Source organism: Bidens hawaiensis, unplaced genomic scaffold (assembly GCF_021521415.1).
Source record: "Bidens hawaiensis isolate Kalapana, Puna unplaced genomic scaffold, B.hawaiensis_p1.1 tig00033941_1, whole genome shotgun sequence".
NCBI classification, from domain to species: domain Eukaryota; kingdom Viridiplantae; phylum Streptophyta; class Magnoliopsida; order Asterales; family Asteraceae; genus Bidens; species Bidens hawaiensis.
Window position 1 is genome coordinate 26,022 of NW_027495859.1, and position 10,749 is coordinate 36,770.

The window sequence follows — 10,749 nt, forward strand, 5'->3', positions numbered from 1 at the left end:
ATCAACATTAACGGCTCCAAGACGTGGTCTACCTAAAATTAAGCTACAAGGCACCTCCAGCACGTGGTCAATGGTGAAGACTAAGTTAGTGGGAGTAGTGCCATACAAATAGGAGTTAGTTAGCTTTTATTTATTATTTATATTGAGATTATGATCAAAGTTAGGTCACTTGTTCACATTCATTCACTGCTTACACTCTCAAATACTCTGTCAAGAACTCTCTCTAGCAGTTCATACACACACACACACTTAGATATTCTTTGTAATCTTTGATCATATCTCCACCTTTGTAACCCGATTTTTGTCATTTAATATAATCGACGGTGATAGTTTTCATCGTCCGAGGGATTTTTGTGCCGGAGACCACGATAACCACATACTCATCGACCAAAGGTTACCTTGTTGATCATTGACTAAAGTAATTCGACCAAAGATTATCTTATTAATCCTTGACCGAAGCTATTTTACCAACGATTACCTTGATAAGTTTTGACCGAAGTAAGACTATCTTGGTTAAGGGCTTTTTCCCTCGTGATCAAATCACGGTGTTCATCTCTATTTCGTTCATATAATCGCTGTTATCATTTTAGCACTAAACCTCACATAACAGCTTTGGATACATTATCCTTAGTAGATTTTTGTCCAAAACACCGGAATCACCAAGGGTCGCCGGAAAAACGATTATGGCTTGCGGTGAGGCTCTTGACGGCACCGGAAGCTTGTATAGTGTGGTGGTGGTTGGTGGTTAGCGGCGGTTTTTCGGTGGCCGGAAAACGGCATCGGAAAGTATGTAAATGGTGGCTAGGGTTTTATGATGTTTTTTTGATTAGGTTAAAAACATTAAGTATATATAGTATACTATATATAGTAAATGATTTAGGGTTTAACCAAATATAAACCCATTGGGCTTCAAGCCCAATGATCAAGATAAAGCCTAATCCTCCATTTTAGCGTATTAATTACTGTGTCGGGCCCAGTTAACATTTAAGAGGGTTTATATTCCATTACCCTCGGTTTAACCCATTCCGGGTCATATTCGGGTCAGTCCGCGTTGAGTTGACCTGAACCGACCATTAAATCCAACAGTCTCCCACTTGGACGAATTTGGGTCAAGTATCACAATGCTAACAGCCAGAGGCGTTCTAGCTACACATAGCGGTCCCCAACCAAATTTGACATTTTTAAATCCATAACTAAAGTATCTTGGAATACCTTATTGCAAGATAATGAATTTATAGTAATCCTTGTCATCTATCCTTTCTGTATAAGACATCAATTGAACAATGAGGCATGGATCAAATCAATCTCATATAGTGTTCAATTATTGTAGTTCTCGATATAGAGTCAACGTGGTCCAATCAAACACACAGTAGGTTTGGGTGAGGCCTCACACTTTACCAGTTTGAATCAACGAGGGCACCAATATGTCTAACTATTACATTTTAATGTAAGAGTAAAGAATCCCATCTTGACTACATACAACTCCCACCGAACTTCAGAACATTCCCAATCAATGCCTTTATGGCTGGCAGTTACGCAACAGCGGTTAACATGATCAAAGAATATTCCTCGGTAAACGAAAGTTCCAATATATATCTCAGGTCTAAGGATACAAAATGAGCATACTATTATCAAAACATCTTATGATCAAGATCCATGAAGATGATTTGATTCGAGTTACATCCAACGTCATTCACAATGAGGTCTGTGAGTTTGGAAGTCAACTGCTTGAGTCCAAAGTCAGAATAGTCTTAATTTAGAATCATTCCCATGAGTTTGACCGACTACGGATAATTTAGAATACAATATTCACAGATTAAACGTATTAAAATGAACACAGTTGTATTATTCAACGTTTGCATTTAACCATTAAATCAAAAGTGAACAGAGAAGTACAACTAATTAAACGTTCATACATCCAAATACTAAATCAAAATAAATCACTAACAAGTCTAAGCCCGATAGCATCTCTATGCTTGTCTAGAGTCATTGGCTTAGTGAACTAATCAGCTAGTTTTTGATCTGTGTCTACTTTACTTATCACGATGTCTTTATGTTCCAGTAATTATCGTACATAGTGGAACTAAAAATGTGCTTGGCCATGTGATGAAAAATTGGGCTCTTTGGCTTGAGCAATGCACCTGTGTAATCACATATCACGTCGATCAATTTCCTAAATTTGGAACCTGATCGAGGTTGGCTATGAATTTCTTCATCCAAGCAGATTATGAACGAGAAGCGTTTTGTCATTCTGGAAGTTAGCGTGAGTGTAACATATTACAGTGAGCTCCTCTTCCACTCCTCCAAACACGCTTACGAGACGTCAGGTCTAGTGCATAATATAGCGTGCATGACAGAGCCAATCGCTAAAGCATATGAAATTGCTTGCATATGCTTTGTCTCAATGTCCGTTTTCGGAGATTGCAATTTGCTAATACGGTTCCTTTAGCAATGGAACAACTCCTATCTTGGAGTTGTCCATTGAGAAGTGTGTCATGACTTCGTTTATGTATGTACTTTGACTTAGCCCTAGAAGCCGCTTAGATCTATCTCGGTAGATCTTGATTCCCAGAATATAAGCAGCTTCACCAAGATTTTTCATTGCGAAACAAGTTCCTAACCAGTGCTTAACTTCCTTAAACATAGGAATGTTGTTTCCAATTATTAGTATATCATCCACATAAAAGATGAGGAATGATACATTGCTCCCACTAGCCTTTCTGTAACACAAGCCTCATCTTCATTTTTGATAAAACCAAACTCTTTGATTTTCTCATCAAAGTGAAGATTCCAGCTTCGAGATGCTTGTTTGAAAATTCACCTGCTCCCTATTTCCCGACCTTCGGGGGGTAGCTCAATCAAGTTCCAGACTTGATTGTCATGAATAGATTGCATCTCGGCGTTCATGGCTTCATGCCTTTTCTCAGATTCCGGATCCAAGATTGCAGATTTGTAGTCAGTAGGTTCATCATTAGACTCGGCTACTGATAAGAGTTCGGGACCATCTAGATGAAATAAGTATCTAGAGTTTGGTACGGAAGTCCTACTACTTCTGTGAACGCTTGTGTTCACGTCTGATGTATCAGCATCAACAACTTGTTGATCAGACGCTCCAACTTCCTCAACGGTCGTTTGTGGTCCTTGAATTTCTTCAAGATCGACAATGTTATCTCCAGTTTCTCGATCGAGAAATTCTTTCTCGAGGAAGTGGCCTTTCCTTTTGATAGAAATCATATTTGTATCAGGATGGAAAAAGTAATAACTGCTTTGGTTGTAGTATTTGACGAATGCGGGAGGCGGTCATAAGGGCGAAACTCCAAAAGGGGTGAGGCAAGTTAGTTCTACACATCATCGATCAAACCATGTTCAGCAAATTTCGATTTCTCGTCTCGCTCACGCCATTATGTTGGGGTGTGCCAGGTGGAGTGAGCTGTGAAACAATTCCACGCTATTTTAGATGAGTAATGAACTCTGAGCTGAGATACTCTCCACCTCGATCTGATCGAAGTATCTTAATGGTTTTAACAAGTTGGGTTTTCCCACTTCGTTTTGAAACTCTTTGAACCTTTCAAAAGTTTCATGCTTGTGTTTTATGAGATACACATAAGCATATCGACTATAATCGTCGATAAAAGAAACAAAGTATCTTTCATGGTTTCTAGACATGGTTCTGTAAGGCCTACATACACTGTATGTATGAGTACTAACAGATCCCTTGCTCGTTTACTTTTATGAGTGAAGGAGTCTTTGGCGAGTTTGCCAGCTAAGAAAGACTCGCAATTGTCAAAAGAGTCCGGTCCATTGGATTCAAGAATCCCTTCGGATTGGAGTCTTTTAACTCTTGCCTTGCTTATGTGGCTAAGTCGGCAATGCCATAGAAACGTATCATTAATGCCAGATCTGATAGTTTTGATAGATTATATACGTTATTATTATTTTGAACATCAATCTCTTATATATCATTTTGAGGTTTAGCCTCAAAATAAAAGATATCATTTAAGTAAGCAGAAATAGCCATGCCATTAAAACACGTACTTAAAACCTTGTTCAAACAGTAAAGAAACTGAAACGATGTTGCTGGTCAAACCAGGAGCATACAAATAATTATGTAAAGGAAAAACTAGGCTAGATGGACAAGTAAAATGAAATACTCCAGTTTCCAGAACCGGTACTCTCTTCCCATCTCCAGTGATGAGTTCCATGCTGCCTTTATTCAGTTTCCTCCACTTCTCAGGCTCCTGCAAGACATTAAAGATGTGGAAATCACATCCGGTATCAAATACCCATGTGTTGCTAGAGACAGTGAAAAGTTTAACAACGTATATGGAAATACCTCGAGAAGAGCCTTCACCATTGGCTCTCTTCATCTTGATCTCAGCAAGGTATTCGGGACAATTTCGCATCCAGTGTCCCATTTGGTTGCATCGATAGCACTGGCGCTCCTCAGGAGGTGGCGGTGGTATCTTTGGAACCCCTTTGTTAGCATTGGTGGCACGAGGGGCAGCAATGGTAACATTATTCTTGCCTTAACCCTTATAACCCCGGTTCTTGGAATTAGACTTCTTGACCCCAGCAGATCGGATCATCAGAACTTGATTGGTCTTAGAAGGAATGTTCATTTCAGCCGTCTTGAGCATGTTGTGAAGCTCCGGTACTGTCTTCTCCCAGCCATTCATGTTGAAATTTATTATGAATTGGTCGTAAGAACTGGTGAGAGAGTTGAGGATGAAATCAGCTGCCATCTCATCGGGCAGGGGATAATCAAGTTTCTTGAGCTGATCGATGTGCCCCTTCATCTTAGAACATGCGCACTGACGGGAGACCCTTCTGCCATCTTGCAACTAATGAGTTGTTTCATGGTGTCGAAACATTCTTGACGGGCTTGTTTCTAGAACATGCCCTTGAGTTGCTCAAGCATCTCGTAGGCACCAAAGTCTTCTAAGCCTTTAGCAAGCTCAGAAGTCATGGTGGCTAGCATAATACAGGAGACCTCAGCCGAGTCATCCTTATGCTTGTCAAGAACTTTTCGAGCAGCGGCTGTTTTATTTTCAGGCTCGGTTGGAACAGGTCCATCGAGAACATACAAGCGCTTTTCCATGGTGAGAACAAGTCTCAAGTTGCGGTGCCATTCGATGAAGTTGGTACCGTTCAGTTTATCCTTCTCAAGGATAGTCTTAAGGGCGTAGGGTGAGTTTTCGTTTGACGACATCTGATTAATTAAGCAAAAGTAAATTTAATTATAAATTTATCCTGCTGTTGGTTATTGTTGTGTCACCGTCTAGCCTCCTTTTTCGTTAGCTCGCGATGTGTCGTCCCGGTTTGTGTATAACCGAGGTATATCGATAAACTATAAACTATGGTGATGTGATTGTCTTCGACACATTCCCTTATGAAATGATAATGGGTGTCAATGTGTTTACTTCTTCCATGAAACACCGGGTTCTTCATCAGCGCGATAGCGGATATGTTGTCGACATATAGAGTAATATTTTCTTCCCTCCATCCAGTGAGTTCACTTAGTAGTCTCTTTAGCCATAGTTCTTGACATGCTGCAGCCATTGCAGCCATGAATTCAGATTCACATGAAGAGAGTGCCACAGTTTGTTGCTTTTGTGTGCACTAAGTTATGGGAGAATTTCCAAAATAGAACACTAACCCCATAGTGCCTTTTCCTTCTTCAGTATTAACACCATAACTGCTATCACTATAACAAGTTATTTTACATCCTCCATTCCTCTTATAAGTTATACCAAAGTCTTTAGTGCCTTTGATATAACGTAGAACTGATGAATGGCTTTGAAATGGTGTTCTTTAGGTTCTTGCATAAATCTGCTGAGTAAACCAACTGAATATGACAAGTCTGGTCTAGTATGAAGTAGATACCTTAAGCATCCAATTAGACTTCTATATTCAGTGGGATCAACCGATTTTCCACCTTCGGTTTTTGTCAAGAGTGTACCAGGGTTCATAGGGATTTTGGTTTCATTACTATCCAACATTCCAGCATTCTTTAGAATTTTTGTAATGTAACCAGCTTGCTTGATAGATATTTCACCCCCTGATTGGGTAACTTCTATACCAAGATAGTACGCCAATAACCCAAGGTCACTCATCTCAAATTTTTCTCCCATTTGAGTTTTGAACGAGTCTATTTCTTTATTTGAAGATCCAGTTATTAATAGATCATCAACATAGACTCCAACAAGCAAAGTAGAAGTTTTGCTTTTCTTCGTATAGACTGCATGTTCCAACGTGCATTTCTTAAAATCAAGTGATTTTAGAGTGTGATCAAGTTTCATATTCCATGCACGTGGCGCTTGTCTAAGTCCGTATAATGCTTTGGAAAGTTTGTAGACCTTTCCTGCATCTTGTGTTTTCACAAATCCTTCGGGTTGTGAAACATAAACTTCTTCCTTCAGTTCGCCATGTAGGAATGCGGATTTTACATCAAGGTGATGTACTTCCCATCCATTATAAGCTGCAAGAGCTAAAATGAGACGAACCATCTCTATGCGGGCTACAAGAGCAAAGACTTCATCAAAGTCTATACCATGCTGTTGTACATAGCCTTTGGCTACCAAACGAGCCTTATGCTTTATTATTTCCCCGCTCGCATCTCTTTTGGTCTTGAATACCCATTTTAGGCCGATTGCCTTATGATTATTGGGTAATTTGGTCAATTTCCAAGTATTATTCTTATTTATTGAGTCTATCTCAGCTTGCATAGCCTCAATCCATTTCTTGTCCTTGGCTGCCTCCTTGTAATTATGAGGTTCTTCTTCAGCCAGAAAAAGTTCGTTAACATCAGTGTTAATATTTTTGGACCTTTTATACACATCTCCCAAATGTTTAAAACCTCTCAATGGTGTATGATCGAAAGAATCTAATGAGCTATCAGTAATTGGTCTATATTCAGCAACCTCGGCTGAATTTGGCTCATAAACGTATGTTGGAGGTGTGACAGGATTGCTAGGAGAATTAGGAGATAATGGTTCTTCATATTCTTGGCCATTATCTTTTGTATATTCATCCTCTTGAGTCACTGGGATTGTTTCATTGTTTTCTTGAGGAACTTCATTACAGTTACCTTCAACAATGAAGTCTACCCATTCAGGTTCCTCACTACCAACTTCATTCATGTACTCTTTCCAATTCCATGAATCCTTTTCCAAGAATTTTACATCTCGACTGATGCAAATTCGTTTAGTATTGGGATCATAAAGTCTATATGCTTTTGATCCTTCCTCAATTCCCAAATATACCATCTTGACACTTCTATCATCTAATTTGGTAGGATAATTTGATGGTACCTTAGCATATGCTACACAACCAAAAACCCTTAAATGTTTTAGGTTTGGTTTTCTACCTTTTAACGCTTCAAAAGGTGTAGCATTCGTTAGTGCTTTAGTTGGGATTCGGTTTAAAACGTATATGGTATGCCTTACAGCTTCACCCCAAAAATTTTGAGGCATTGACATAGCCTTCATTATGCTACGCGTAGTAGATAACATAGTTCTGTTTCTACGTTCGACCACACCATTCTGTTGTGGTGAATAGGGTGCTATAAGTTGCCTGGCTATACCATTATCTTTACAGAACTGATGGAATTCACTCGATGTGAACTCTTATCCTCTATTAGTTCTTAACATTTTTAGTTTTGTTCCAACCTCGTTCTCCACCATCCTTTTAAATTCTCTAAAGACTTCAAAGGATTGATCTTTAGAAGTTAAGAAATATACCCACATGTAACGAGTACAATCGTCTACAAGTAAGAAAATATATTTCTTTCCAGAATAGGAATGTGGTGATATAGGACCACAAAGGTCTCCATAAACCAAGTCTAATGGTTTAACAGATTTAAACTTGGCTTGGTTCGGGAATGGGGCTCTAACGTGCTTTCCCAAGAGACATGCGTCACAGACTTGACTTGCATGCTTAATGCGAGGAATCCCTTGAACCAAGTTTTTATGAGTCATTGACTTTATTGCGTCAAAGTTCAGATGACCCAACCGAGCATGCCACAGCCACGCCTCGTCATCTAATTTGGACAATAAACAAACGGGTTCACCATATTTTAGATTGATATTGTAAAGTTTATTCCTTGAGCGTGTGACTTTCATAAGCAATGTTTGATTATGATCATATAGGAATAGAGAGTCACGTTCCAATAGAACTTTACAGCCGTTTTCTGTTAATTGTCCGAGGCTCAGAATATTGCTTTTCAAACTTGGAATGTAGTAAACATGAGATATAATTCTCTGTTCCTTATTTTTACATTCCAATAGAACTGAGCCTCGCCCTTTAATATCTACAAACGAACCATCACCAAAACGAACTCGTCCGGAGATCTTTTCGTCTAGTTCTTTGAAATGATTTCTATTACCAGTCATATGGTTACTTACACCATTGTTTAAGTACCATAGACTTTCATTTGTGGCCGTATGTTCACTAAGAACTGCCATCAACAACGTGGGTTCTTCGTCCTCTTCCACTAAGTTAGATTGATCATGTGTTTGATCCCTTTGAGGACACGTGTTGGCATAATGCCCACGCTGCTTGCATTTATAGCACTTAACCTTACTCAAATCTCTTTGAGTTTTCTTAGGTTTATTGTAATCGGAATGTTGAGATGATTTTTCATCCTTATCAACATGTTTTCCCTTGCCATCACGCCAATTCTTTCGTGATGCATGGAACCTCTTCGGTCCATGGTTTCCAAAATTTTTCCCATGACCCTCATTCTTGTCATGGCGTGTGAACAAGAGTTTATCTTGAGTGTCGGTCACAACTCCTCTTTTGGATTTAATCCTTTCCTCATAGGTTTTAAGCCTCCCGATAATATCGTCAACGGTTACTTGCTTTAGATCAGTAAATTGCTCAATCGAAGCAATTATATGCAAAAACCTATCGGGCATTGAGGTTAAGATTTTTCTTACTAGCGTGGTTTGATCAATCTTTTCACCACAACTAGTTGCTTTACTAACAACATTTGTTAGTCTCAATGTGAAAGAATCAATAGTCTCATCATCTTTCATTTGTAATTTATCAAACTAAGAATTAATGCTTTGCAACCGTGCTTCTTGCACTTGCGTTGCACCAATATGTCTGGTTTTTAATGAATCCCACACCTCTCTTGCAGTTTACAGTCTGCAACTTGTAGGAGTAAATCTTCGGGTAACGTTTGAAACAAGTAGGCAATAGTATATTTGTCTTTCTTGACATCTACTATTGTTTCTTCATCGGGTTCTATCTCCCAGAGGCCATTTGCATCTAGCATGGTCTTCATTCGAATTGCCCATGTTGTATAGTTAGTTGATTTTAACATAGGGCATTGGAAATTCGAATTGGATGATCTCGGTTCTTTATGCGTTACAATAGCATTATTATCCTTTGGACTTTCCGACATGGTTTCCTTTAAAGATAATAATTCTTATTATACACAAAGTATAAATTATACACAAAGTATAAACAAGGTTTTAGATAATTAAGTTTAACCTTTTAAACTTATAAGAACCGTCTTCAAAAGTTTACAGCAAAACTCGGTTCTGAAACAAAAATAACGGATCCGTATCCGTATATAACTAAACCACTACACTAACAGATTCCAACAATCTGATCTTGGGTTTAATATCAAAAAAGTTATAAATCTTTTAAAATAATGATAATATGATCCGAAACAAATAAATAAAAAAAAAAAAACAACAAATGTGTTTATATTTTTTTGTTCGGCCTTTATCCAACAGAATTTATGTTTGATTATCACCAGAAAAAAAAAATACAATATGTGAATCTTGTTTGAGAGTCAAACTTGTGCAGCAAAAGGAAAAATCGATGGTCCCTTTAATTTTGAGGTCCCCCAATAATTCCAATAACCAATCCAATTTGGTTGTGTATTTTATAATCAAATATAACAAAATAGTTTATTATAACAATAAGCATCACAACACAATTGATCGGCCAATATGCAGTGAACTTCAAATGGCTTCTAGAAACCTTATTATCAGTACAACGAAACAACAATTGTTGTTTTTTAATTCGAATTCAATTAAAATTTCAACAAACGAAATAGTAATTATTCAGATTCGAATTTTGTCAATCCTTATTTGTAGCCGATTAGAACCTTCAAACGTAAAGTTTCTGAATCAATTAATCAGAACGCAAAATCACTATCATGTGATTCACCGGTTTGAGTAAACGAATCAATTCGATTTTCTGTTGACGTCTCAATCAATTCCACAAACCAGTTTGTAGAACCCAAATTGAATCAAAGTAATAACAGTCGGCGATTGATATCAATTGAGAGCAATTAAGATGGCTCTGATACCAAATGTTGCCCAAGATAATAAGAAGATATGATCGATCAAGAAAAATAAGATAACAATTTGCAAAGGTATGAATTCTTTATTGATTTGAAGGTTTATATAAACGTACATGTCTATTGATCTTTATACTAATTACAACTTCAATCCTTCTACAATACATAAATATTAAAACTAACTAAAACATACTATGACATATTTACATAACTAACCCTAGACTCTAACTTGGAGGGATTAAATCTAGCAAAGATATGTTGAAGAAACTCAAAGAATACCCAGAGAGAAAGGTTCGTGAAAGACTTGAAGTAGTTTATGCAAGACTGGACGGAGATCAACGTGACACCTTCATGTATATTGCATGTTTCTTGAAAGGGACAAACATAGACTTGGTTAAAGATATACTAACCAATATCGGTTTATACCCGGAGTG